This window comes from Crassostrea angulata, chromosome 10, assembly GCF_025612915.1.
Source record: "Crassostrea angulata isolate pt1a10 chromosome 10, ASM2561291v2, whole genome shotgun sequence".
In the NCBI taxonomy this organism is placed as follows: Eukaryota; Metazoa; Mollusca; class Bivalvia; order Ostreida; family Ostreidae; genus Magallana; species Magallana angulata.
The window spans coordinates 31,047,263-31,061,506 of NC_069120.1; the positions used below are offsets into that span (position 1 = coordinate 31,047,263).

General features: G+C 33.1%; 1 protein-coding gene across 2 annotated transcripts in view; it reads left to right on the plus strand.

Annotated features, from left to right (window-relative positions):
- Nucleotides 1-14,244, plus strand: part of LOC128166499 (choline O-acetyltransferase-like) — a 106,864-nt gene that overhangs the window by 68,752 nt on the left and 23,868 nt on the right. The window lies entirely within an intron of this gene.

Here is a 14,244-nt window from a genome sequence, read left to right on the forward strand (position 1 = left end):
CCCCCCTTGTGGACCCACCCTACCCCCGGGGGTCATGCTTTTCACAAATTTGTATCTACAAATATATATTATGCAAAGGATGCTTCCAAACAAGTTTCAGAAGATTTGAAAGATTAACTCTGTGTTAAACTTCGACCCTTTATTCTGGCCCCACCTTATCAACGGGGACCATGATTTGAAAAAAAACCCTGTAATCTACACAATCGGGAGATGCTCTCACACAAAGAAGGTGTTGCAATTCCTATGCTAATTTTCCCTAAAGGAGATAAAATAGAAAAATCAAAATTACAGAATTCGATGTAAATCTTTTTTTTTCATGCAACGTTGTACATAAAGCAGTGTAGAATTTTATTTGGAAAGTTTGTACTAACTTATTTAAGACCATGAAATAAATTTGAAAATGGTTACACAGACAAATGTGGCAGAATTCACGCTATATAAAAAGGGAATCCTCATTATTGTGAAAAAATGCCTCCTTGAAACAAAATTTATTTAATCTTAACGTTTGGAGTAAGACAATTTCTTGAAAACTGCCATTTCCGATTTTTGTTTCAAAGAGGCATATTTTTAATAAATCTGACTTTTGGAAAAAATCATTAATACTTTTGAAATCTAAAAACTACGTATTAAATTTTCCCTTCGTAAGTCATGTCTAGGATAGTCGAGTGGTAACGCAGTTAGAATACTACTAGATTAAAACCGTGTCTTATATTTTTGACTGGGTTCGAATCCCGAAAAAGTTGCTATTTATTTTTTAATTTTACTTTTTTTAATCGCATGGAAAGGTAATGTGTAGAGATAATTTAAGAATGTCAGAATTAAGTTATTTAAACTCTTGTTAATGTAATATTTTGCATGCCTGCTTATTTTGTTTTCAACATTACTGTGTGAAGTCCGCGTTATAAACTTGAAAAACATTTTCTTCTGAACAAAAGATTTTAAAACAATGTACTTAGTATGCATCAATGTTGATTTTTCACCCTTTTTATGAAATAAACGGATATGCTGATTTCAAAGTTATACATGCACAGGTTGTTAAAAGAAAACAAAATCATCAGTTTAGAAAGTTTGAATCGGTGATGAATCAATAGGTTACTGAAAATTTGTACGGAAAATTTGTACTTTTTTACTAGACTTAGCGTTTATTTAGATACTATAAAAACATAGGAAGATTATAATGACAACTCTGACGGTTTTGAAGAGCCAGAATAAGATTTATTCATGTATCTCAAGAATGCTATTTAAACACTATGGACAGTAGATATCAAATTGAGATACTAGTATGTTAACATTCGAATACAGAAAACATGTATATGGTTATCTTTCTAACTGTATTTAGTGGCTTCCGTGTTCGATAGAAATGCGCGTAAAATGTTTGTTTATTTTGCCTCCGTAGGGAACATACCCGCTTTGCAAATATAGTCGTCTACGTAATGTGTCTATATTTAGATGTGACTCTCAAGGATACGGATATTTAAAGGCCCTTATCACGTTAGGGAATAGTCCCACTGTTTTGCAACACCTTCTTTAAGCTTTCCTGGCCAAATAGTTTTTGAGATGAAGATCTTAAAAGATTTACTCTATATATTCTATGTAAAACTTTGACACCCATAGTGGCCCCACCTTACCCTCAGGGATCATGATTTGAACAAATTTGAATCTACACTATCTGAAGATGCTTCCACACACGTTTCAGCTTTTCTGCTTGAATGGTTTTTGAAAAAAAGATATTTGAAAAATATTAGAAAATGTTCAATAAATCCTAATTATTTCCCCTTGAAAAGTGTGGCCCTTCATTTTCGCAAACTTAAATTCCCTTTACCCAATGATGCTTTGTGCCAAGTTTGGTTGAAATTAGCACAGTCGTTCTGGAGAAGAAGTCGAAAATGTAAAGAGTTTACAGACAGACGGACGGACGGACAGACAGACAGACGCCGGACAAAAAGTGATCAGAATAGCTCACTTGAGCTTTCAGCTCAGGTGAGCTAAAAAAGGGATAAATTTAATGTGATTTTATTTTTGTTGAAAAGAACTTTTCAGAACGGGGTGTCTTGGAACGCGGGTAGACTAATTAACATCATGGCGGAAAGTGGTTGGCGAGGTAATCTTTAAGCAGATACTAATATATGACAACTTTGGTTTAAATAATGCAATACAATAGCGTTTTTTTTCTTTTTGATTTTTTTTAACATCTATGTTATTGATGCACCTAACAGGCTTGAATGTTGATTCTGAGTCATAGGTTTTTTGGAGTTGGGTAAAATATTTGGAGCAGGTGCCCTCTGATGATTATATCTTAGTTATAACTGGTCCTAACTCAACCAAACTTGCATGAATGGCGCGTCTTATGATATTTATGCACAGGCTTGAATGCTGAATCTTAGGCATATGTTTCGGATGCCGGATGAGGTTTAGTTTTTTGGAACAGGTCTTATGTTGAATAGAAAATAGTACTATTTCAAACTTACATAGTTGATTTAATTATAATAAAAACTAGATGCTCGTTGCGAGCAACAACAGGTCTTCCGTTTAGATTCACCTAACGCTATTTTGATACTTGTTTTTTTTCGACCATTTCTAAACACTTCTTCAAGTTCCATTTAACCCTCTCTAAGGATTTAAAAAGACATATATATTAGCGAATTTCGAACCCACATGTTGATTGATTTTGATTAAAATGCATAAGACCGCGGAACATTAACTGGCAAAATTGAAAATATACAGCGTACGTCAATTTAACTTGATATAGTCAAAACACTTGATATGGAGAGGAACAAATTGAAGCGGACGTCTGAGAAAACATAGGATGGAAACTGTAGTTGTAGGAAGTGTATTTTCAATCCACCTGAAATAAACGGATATGCTGATTTCAAAGTTATACATGCACAGGTTGTTAAAAGAAAACAAAATCATCAGTTTAGAAAGTTTGAATCGGTGATGAATCAATAGGTTACTGAAAATTTGTACGGAAAATTTGTACTTTTTTACTAGACTTAGCGTTTATTTAGATACTATAAAAACATAGGAAGATTATAATGACAACTCTGACGGTTTTGAAGAGCCAGAATAAGATTTATTCATGTATCTCAAGAATGCTATTTAAACACTATGGACAGTAGATATCAAATTGAGATACTAGTATGTTAACATTCGAATACAGAAAACATGTATATGGTTATCTTTCTAACTGTATTTAGTGGCTTCCGTGTTCGATAGAAATGCGCGTAAAATGTTTGTTTATTTTGCCTCCGTAGGGAACATACCCGCTTTGCAAATATAGTCGTCTACCCTCTCTAAGGATTTAAAAAGACATATATATTAGCGAATTTCGAACCCACATGTTGATTGATTTTGATTAAAATGCATAAGACCGCGGAACATTAACTGGCAAAATTGAAAATATACAGCGTACGTCAATTTAACTTGATATAGTCAAAACACTTGATATGGAGAGGAACAAATTGAAGCGGACGTCTGAGAAAACATAGGATGGAAACTGTAGTTGTAGGAAGTGTATTTTCAATCCACCTCAGCGTTCCTAACTTGCAGTATGAGTTACGGGAACGAATCACATTTTATTTAGTATCAGCAAAGAGAGCGATATTTTCATCAATAAGTATATAATCAGCAAATATGAGAAGATCCCAATTCGGAAGAGATTATACGCAAGGCAAAGCATGAGAGAGAAAGAGAGAGAGAGAGAGAGAGAGAGAGAGAGAAATTAATCAGAAATCGATTTGATACGGCAATCGATTATCGTTTTATCTGCTTCTTTTGCATATCGATTATTATCCTTTTTGTCTCACGTTTATCTTTGCCGACTAACACTATGTGATCAAAAATTCTGCTAGGTCGACAAAAAAATAACATACATCTTACAAATGTAGTATGGTTCATTATCCCTCTTTTCCAAATCCACTCGCTATCCCAGTGTTATGTCTAAATGACCTGTGTTAAGCAATCGGTTAATAAAATTAATGAATTTTTTACCTCTATACTTTAACAATAGATATAATTAATTTCGCCTTTGGTCGAACATTATATGTATGTCGACCTTTGTAAATATTTGTAAACTTAAGACAGATTTCAAATGATTATAATCCCGATGCACCCTGCCGTACTGATGTTTTTATGAAAAGTGAAATTCCGAATTTTCGTTTTAACAGTGTATTTCCCCGATCGGTGTGTGCATATACACGCGTGGTCAGTTTAAACACTTTACACCTTCGTATACGGTAGTTCCGAGCGTACACTTTTGAGGTTTTTCTTAATCTCAGACAGACAACAGATTTATATTTTATATAGACATACACAAAGAAAGAAAAGGTACACCGTCTATGATAAAATGACTTTTTAGCGTTGCGTTTCAATCAGTTAAAAGACAATCATTAAACAATTAATTCCAAATTAGTTATATCCATAGACATTTTGCCGTAACAAGAAATAACTAGATGCTGTCATTAGACAGTAATACCCGCACCAAGTGTTTGCCCCTAAATAACACTGTTTTGTACCAGTTTAATTAAAAATGAAGGCCACATGCAAGCTCCGGTAATACATTTAAAAATTATAATTTTCATAACTGAAGGATGAGATCCCTTCCCATATGATAATACCATAGGCACTTGTTTCTGAGAAAAAAAATTACCCTATAGTATAATAATAACACAAGGTATCTAACTCCGAATGAAGTAAACCACCTCCTCCCGTGTGTTGCAGTCGTTTTTGCTTTTATACGAAATGCAATGCAAAAGTGTTTGCATTTTCTTCTACAGTAAATTATCTAAACAACCATATATAGCATGCTTACTTTTGTTGTATTCTAATGTGCATAATTTGCGTCAAAACATGATAGACTCCAATTGAACCGTTTGCCAGACTTACACTATTGAGTTGACCCCATATTGACCCTGTATAAACAATTTCGTACTAAATTTGTGTATTACATGTAAATAAGTGTAGATACTTATAATTTGTATATGAGTTATAATAGGAAGGAAGGAGTATTTCTTTCTTAATGTATTATAATGCATCAAATACAATGTAGGTCATGACCTTATGGGACTTTTCTGACCCCACGAAACCGGAAAATACAAAATATCTTCTAATGTCATTATGATGCATCAAATGGTGTAAAGTACATTAATGACCCCCCCCCCCCCCCCCCCAGGTGTTGTCTTTAACCCCCCCCCCCCGCCTTTATGAAATAGGAAATGATGATACACTGTATATTTTGTTAACTTCTGAGATCTTAGATCTGATATCCTCATCCCTAAACCATATACAATGTAATTTAGTATTGCTCTTTGTGTCATTGCGCGTCAAATTGTATATAGGTTATGCCCCCTTGGAGACACTTTGACATTCTAGAACTTGAAATAATAAAGTATTTTATCTTATTCATTTGTAGTGTTTGATCCATGTGGGTAATTCCTAACCTACTGATGACACAGCTTTATTTAGGAGACTTTACAATTGCCCCAAATAGGCGAATACACATGCATATAACATTTTGTTTATAAATCTTAGAAATTGAATTAAACAATTTTCAAAATGTTACTGTGCATCAGGAGAGAAAAAGCAATCAAGAAATGATTTAATATTTGCTACTGTACACATGTAAGAATGTATTAAGAAGACTGCATCTTTAGAACCAGGTTAGATTTTGGGGGGGGGGGGGTGTGAATGTGGAGTATAAACATTTACAATTTGAATCATTTATTGTTATAAATTTTAACTTGTCAATGAATACTATTGATCCCAAAGTAGAAATATGACCTCTTACTAGATCATATCTCAATAGATCGTTTGTCAATTATGCAAGGTGTATTGTAATTTTTTTTAAGAATAACATTTTTTACCAGTTTATAAAAGTTTTTATACACCCAAATCATATTTTGATTTTAATAGATCATTCGACAATTAAAGGGGGGAGAACAGTTTATATTTGAGTTTGTTTCGGGGGTGGGGGTTCCAAGTCATATATTTGACATTTTTTAAAAATGTTATTTAAAATAAGACTAAGCCATACTACAGTCATGAACATGAATAGTATAGAACAAAACACAAACTAATACATGTACTACATGGGAAGTTTTACAAAACATAGATGATTGATCTATCTAGTATATCTGGGTTCTTAAATTGAATCATATATCATGTACAAATTATATTATTGTTTCTTTGTTCAAGGCATTTCAGATGGTGTGTAGGTCATGATCCCAAAAGCTCTTCCTGAAATTATCAAATATCATAAAAACCATTGAGATGCCCACCTTAATCCAAAGATATTATTCCTTCTTAGGTCATGGCGCATCAGATCATTATGGCATGTAAGTCATGACCCTAAGGTGGTCATCCTAACCCCCTTAGAATCAGAAATTGTCAACTAGATCTCGTTACGCGTAACGAGTAGGTCTTCCGTCCGATTTTGTTTTATATGATACGATGAAATATCGATACTCTCTGCCAAATCTGAGATCCTGGTGAAACTAGATTTTTTGTCTCGAGACCGGAAACAGACGAACGAAAGTGATTACTGAAAATAAAAGCTGGTTTTTTTTTTTATACATTTGCCTAGTGTACATCACTGTTTATCATGCTAGGTGAAACACCAGAGACAATCGGTTAAACTTGTTAAAAACATGAATTGTTTGAACTCTTCTTTTGAGTACCAGAAGTGACGGTTGACAAAATAAAACCCGTTAAAGACATCTTCAATCAATTGTCTATCATTCATAAAAGTTCGTGTCTCAATCACTTACAGTGAGTAAAATCTCGCGGATATCAAATCTGTAAAAAGGATACGTACCTTAGTTATTTGATATAACTCACCGGAAGAAGAATATGCTTACTTATTTAACATGTATAAGCTCGTGAAATGATATACCGGTATTCATTCCATGTAAAAAAAAACCCATTTTTTTAATTCTTCCGGTGACGACCGAAAGTGACGACGATTCAAACAAAAAAATGTAAACACGGATACATACTTAGGGCTATCATCCCACAAAGTTTGGTTGTTCAAGTCATCACCGTTTTTGAGATCTCGTGGAGTGATTTTTTTGGTGTCATTTGACAGGAAAAGGACATACGGAAATGATCATTGAAAATAAAAACGTTTCATATACATTAGACACTTGTACTTTATTGTTTATTAATTTCATAAAAATTGTCAAAGAAAAACAGTTAAACTTTCAATTAGCTTGATATGTTTGAACCCTTCCGGTGAGGACCGGAAGTGACGGTTGACAAAATGAAAGCGATTAAACGCATTTTCTATCGAATGTCTATTATCTATATAAGTTATGTGTATTGATCACTTGACTTTCTGAGATCTCGGGGGTAAAACATTTATTTAAAAACGCTTTCTGAGGTATTTGAGATATCTCACCGGAAGTAGAATTTTTTGTTTTTATTTAACATCGGATAAATAACATGTGTAAGGATTATTACTTTAATTTCAATTCTATATGAAACAAATTAAATGCAAAAAAAATGAAGTGCTTCCGGTGACGACCGGAAGATATGACGAACAAAACAAAATAGTTTAAACACATCTACAACTATAGGTCTATAATCCTACAAAGTCTGAATGATCAAGTCCTTATCATTTTTCAGATCTCAATGTCACAAGCTTTTTAATGCGGGACAGGAAACGGACGACAGGAAATAAAATTTGAAAAAATGAAAAATGGATACTCGAGATATAATTTTCTTCTATCACTCCTGAAAATTTCAAGAAAATCTAATGAGCCATCTCTGAGAAATCGTGTGTACAAAAAAGGGGAACAAAATTCGTACCCAATTTTCGAGCCATCGTGAGCTCTTAAGAATGGCGCCAATGGCGTAAAACAAAAACAATAGGCACAACTTCAGACTATGGTCTACCTATCCTGAAAATTTCATATTCATTTCTCTGATAGTTTTCGAGATCAAGCGTGCACAAAATGGGTCGTAAAAGTTACAAAATCAGCGATAAATCGGTACCGGAAGTGACGACGGCAAAAATATTAAAACAAAATAAATTCAGATCACTTTCAATCATCTGTGAAAAAATGGTGTAAATCGGTTGAATAGTTTCCGAGAAATCGGCTGCACAAAATTTGTGGAAAAAAATAACTAGATACGATCTCGTTACAGTAACGAGTCGGTCTTCCGTTCAATTTGTTAAAAGATACGATTAAAATATTAATGAAATTTCAGAATTCCCCCTCAAACCCTTCCTTTCAGATAATGGATACGATTATCAATATCCTTTACAATGCTTAACAAAGTGTTTTGCTTTTTCACCTACAGCACATTAAAGATTTAAGATTGTAGTTCTTTAAAAACTCTAATTATGTCATCAAAGGGTGTGGCAATGAGTTTTACAAACTGATATTGTTACGATCAACATCTTTGCATCTATAATGCATTACAAAATCTTTATCGTTTTTAAGTTATTTGTAATAGACTTTACGAGAGTCTTTGTCCCTAATTTAAGGGGTCAGCCCCTATTTCTTGAGTTTTATTCAAAAGTTCTCAAGAATACTAACATATTTTGCTCTTACTTTTATCTATAATTGTTTTTCATTTTTAAGATACAAATGATTAAATATTTTAGGGGCCAGCCCTCTAGATCCTTCATGGGGACAAATATAAGTGTTTTGATTATCGGAATCGATTTGATTCATCAATGCAAGCAAGAGTTTTACAAACTGTTATTGTTACGATCAACAACTTTGCTTCCATAATTCATTACATAAATCTTTATCGTTTTAAAGTTATCTGTAATAGAGTTTACGAGTGTTTGGCCCCTAATTTAAGGGGCCAGTCCCTTTTACTTGAGTTCATTTGAAAAGTCTCACGAATACTAATATTTTTTGTTCTTACCCCTTTCACAAATTGTTGATCATTTTTGAGATACAAATGATTAAATATTTTAGGGGCCAGCCCTCTAGATCCTTAATGGGGACATACATTGGTGTTTTGATTCGCGGAATCGATTAGAATTATCAATACAGACATTTTGTCTTCAACAATGCCTAACAAAATATGTTTCCTTCTCTAGATATATTGCGTCAAAGTTTAAGTACTTTGGCCCCTAAAAATCCCTAATTACGTAATACATGGGCGTGGCAATAATTCTTTCTGTTAGATATTGTTACGATAAACAACTTTGCTTCTATAATGCATTACAAAATCTTTATCGGTTTTTAAGATATGTGTAATAGAGTTTACGAGTGTCTTGGCCCCTAATTTAAAGGGCCAGCCCCTTTTTTTGATTTTGTTGGAAAGAACTTTTTATTCCCTACCACTGTTGATATATATGTCTTAACAAAATCTGAATGACGTTTTTGAAACCCATTTTTTTTTGTACAAAAAAACAACGTCATTTTTCAGCCATCAAATGTCCCCCAGGACCAAATTGAAAATTCCGAAACCTTATTGCTCATCTATAGGAGGAGTTCGAGGAAGAAGGTTTTTTGTAAAAAAAAAAAACGTAATATTTTACCAATTATTTGACCAGAATTTTTGAAACCTTTTTACAAAACAACATGATACCCCAAATCAAACTCCAAGAGTTCAGTTTGCTGGTTTATAAGATGTAAGAGCAGTTTTAGAGAGAGAGAGAGAGAGAGAGAGAGAGAGAGAGAGAGAGAGAGAGAGAGAGAGAGAGAGAGAGATTTTATAGTGTTCAGGTAATCATTATATAAGGAACAAATGTTAATAAACGCTTGTATACATGCATTCCTGTATCTGTATACGGAATTGATACTAAACAGTCCACCTTTTAAAGCCATGTACAATGCTTAAAAAGTGGGTCATTCAATGCTAAATGTTCTGTGTATACAATCATTGAGATGGCGGACTCTCGCTTCAGGACTTTGGAGCCCCAAATCTCAAGAATGCGTGGATCGATTTTAAAACAAATTTATATTCAGAAGTTTTGAGGGAGTCTCTATTGAATAAAAACATTAAAAAAAATTCAAGCCCAAAAAATTGAAAAAATAATGTTTTTCATTTCCTTCCGCTGACGACCGGAAGTAACGGCGGACGTTCGGTTATGCAAAGGGCACTGCTGCCGTTCACTCTCTACCATATCACGAAAAATCGTGAATAAGCAAAAACATAAAATCTCTAATATCTCGGTACCGGAAGTGATGACCAAAAACATCTCGTGTAATTTTCTTACAAATTGTGTCATAGATAAGATCCAAAAGTTTCATAAAAATCGGCTGAAGCATTTTTGAGAAAACGTGAGAAAAAAAAAATAATATTAATAGGAAAAAGAAACAAAGCAAACACAAGAAGGCCTTCCGTTGAAAACGGAAGACCTTAATGAATCGCAGAGAATCTTCAGATGCAAAGACAGATCTTCATTATTAAGGATGCTAAAAAAGCTACCTCACTCAAACTTTCTTGATAGATGTGTTTGTTGTAAAATGATATATATAGAGGTATGAAAACCTTCTGTATTTCATAATTGTGAACACAAAATACTTAAAACAAAATTAGGTAATAAAACTATTATTTAATGCCTGAACAGTCAATAGACCGGAATTTTTTCCCTTGGTACAGGGAACAGCTCAGTATGATCTATTGCCCTCAGCCGTTGGCCTCGGGCAATAGATCATAATGAGCTGTTCCCTGCACCTCGGGAAAAATATTCGGGTCTATCGACTGCTCAGGCATTAAATAATTGTATGATATATAATATTGGATCATATGATACAATGTTGTGTAATATGATATTGTATAATGTGACGTGATATTGGTTATATGATTTATTATTATTTCACATGAAATTGTATCATATGATATAATAAAATATTGTATCATATGATACAGTTGTGCATTATATTATATTCTATTTAATGATTAATTACTATATCATATGATATCGCATCATATTATGTTGTATCAAATTATATTGTATCATTTGATACAAATTATGTTATGTATCATATATGATACAACATCATACATTACAAAGTCATACTATATCATACAATATAGAATATGTTTTCAAATTTTGATGTATCAGGTAATATGATATTTTGTCGTATGATGCTATATTCATGGTATCATATTTCATATATTAGGATATTGGATTATGTGATCAAAAACAATAATGTTTAACACGACACAATATTATATCATATCATATGATACAATATCATATCCTGATAAAATTTCATATCACATTTTACAATATCATATTGTATTATTATATATTACAATATTACATTTTATCACATGATATATATTGTATAGCATCATTGGATGCAATATCGTATTTTATATTATTGCATTGATAAACATTGTATCTTACAATCCGTATGAAATGAGAATATGATTATCAAACTAATTATATATATGATAATAATGATATACGATATTGTGTCAAAACAGTATCCATGAATTTCCAAGATTATTAAATATGATTTTCTTACAATATGGTTAAGGTGGTCTCAAAAAAGTGATGCGTCATAATAAATACCTCAAAGACGTCTTTAATCTAAATTTATGTAGATGGTGTTTTTATTTCAAGTCCAATATGTTAAGAAAGCAATTAAGATCAATTTTGAACACAAATGAACCAAAAAAATATGGTTCAACAAGGCTTGGGGCAAATTACACCGTAAAGTAATGCATTACTTTACGATTACTTCACGAATTATGTTTTTCAGGAGTAGGGTGGGGCCGCATTGGGGGGGGGGGGGGGGGTCCAATTTTACAAATGAAAACATTTTAAATTCGCAAAAACTCAATGTTATAATATTTGGTTTAACTTATATGCAAGCATTTTGAATTATTGATTCTTTAAATTTGTTTAGACTTTGGCCCCTGGACAATTCTTGGGCTTCACAAGTTTGAAGTAGGTTTATAGCCCATTTGATTTAAATGTTCTTGAGAGCTGTAATGCTCAATATGTGAAATGACTATAAAATCATCTTGTGACAAAAAGGGATTAATGATAAGCAAAATATCAAGGGAAAAATGATTTTTTTTTTTAAAATACATGATCTGTTCTACTACTTTGTCTGATTTTACGTTGTCTATTGTTGCTCAGGTGAGCAATGTGGCCAATATAAATAACACACACGCTAACAAAGCTTTCGGTATACCAAATAGTTTCACAGAGAGCCTTTTTTGTCAAATGTATTGGTTTCGTTTTGTTTGCGAATAAATTTAGTGAAGAGTGTAGTTTTTCTTTGTTTTATTATTAAAGCTGACATTAATTCATAAAAGCGTTTTGTCACCATATTAGTTTCGATCACTCCTCAACTGCTATTGGGGTGTATATGCCGGTCGAGACGGTCGGTTGGTGTCCGATCCAGGCATTCAGGTTGCACGGACTTCTTTATGCATGAACTACACATTGAATTGAAATGTTTGTAAAAAAAAAAAAAAAAAAAAAAATAAAGGACACTCAAAACATAAAATAAGATTTATTCTTTGAAAAAATTTCAAACGTATCCGTATTATTTTGCACAGACAGTGCTGCCTTACTCCGCCTGCACATCGAATACGTGTGTCGTTCATGCAGAATGCATATCGTCTGTTTCTTTTTGAAGACCCTGGCGGCCCTTCATCCGACACAGTAGATAAATGATAAGTAAATCCAAGAAAGTAACAACGTAACCTTGTTTCATCAGCTACTAAACACTCCGTTTCCAAAATGCAAGCGATCATTGCACGATCTGCCATAGAGTGTGGTTTGCGCATACATGTGCGATGTTATAACAAACAGAGAGAGAGAGAGAGAGAGAGAGAGAGAGAGAGAGAGAGAGAGAGAGAGAGAGAGAGAGAAAGAAAGAGAGAGAGAGAGAGTTTGCCAATTTCACTACACTATATGCATAAAGACACATCAAAAGAGTCGATCTTTCAGTATTTAAGTGCTTTAACTGGTTAGTAACCCTCCACAAAAAAGTGAAACAAAATCCTTAACAAAACAAGAATGCTATACAATCGCTATATTCGTGAATCCTACTTTTGTATAGTAACGTCTTTGCATGAATAATGTTCCTGAAACTGTCATTTGCATCACGACGTCTCTATATGAATAACGTAGTATCGTTTGGAATGTAAAAAGTGCCGACAGTAAATCCGAGATACCCAACAAAAGTAAAGCAGGTGATTCAAACCAATCGCATATTCGATTGCCACTTTCCATACAGTTATAACAGATTCTCGGAGTTTTTTGGCTTCTAATGTGACCTTTTCTACTAAACACAGACGCGCATTCTCATTGCTGAAGACTTATTAAGGCTAGAAATTATTCAAATCACCTTTACCAAAACCGAAACGCTCAACAATGGGTATATAAAGACTGGCTAAATATATTTGCACTCTGATTTTGAAATAGATATTGATGAGATAAATGTTTGTTGATATTTACTCACTGAAATTGTTTTTAAAATAAAAGACTTGGTTTTATACGAATAAAAGGTAAAGTTTGCATTGGACACCTTCATATTCTGACGTACATGTACTTGCTATCGAAATAAACAGCAAAGTCAAGTATAATTTTATAAATAAGTAGTGCAAAGGGTTATAGCGTTAACAACGAATGTAAGTTGTGAGTTTGAATCCCGATGAGGCTTTTATATTACCTATCCAAATTTTTATACATAATTATATTATTTTGCTCAAATACATGTATTATAAAATTTGAAAAGTCTAAACCGTTGAATGTATTTTGTTTTGAATTTACTTTTATCCACATTAATATGTGTCCCATACCACCTTAACTAGCACTGAATTTTACACGGTTTGATATACATCGATTGGAACCCCTCCCCTTTCCCATAGTGCTGGATCCGCATTTGCTTATTCTCTGTACCACAATCCCCTCTTACTTTTCTGGGATAAAACTGATAAAATGACCATCAACGATGCGAGGATCGCTGTTTTTGCAAATCTGATTTTTTTTTAATTTGTCATACTGTACAAATCAATATGCCAATAATAATAACATATACTGGCATAATACCCCTTGTGACTGGACTTTTCCGTTTTTCTTGATTCAACTGCCTCAAGATCAAGAATAGAGGCCTGTTTCTTCTTCTGTAGATATCCCCTATACGACTAACAAATATCGTTGGTGCATCCAACAATACCCTTGCTCCTTGCATAGAATCATTTATAATTACTTGTAATAAAAAGTTTCTTCTTAAGGTTCTTAAGAACCACAAAGTACCTAATGCTAGGCAACTTTCAATTTCATTGTAAATTTATTTGAGTGAGAAAAGAAAA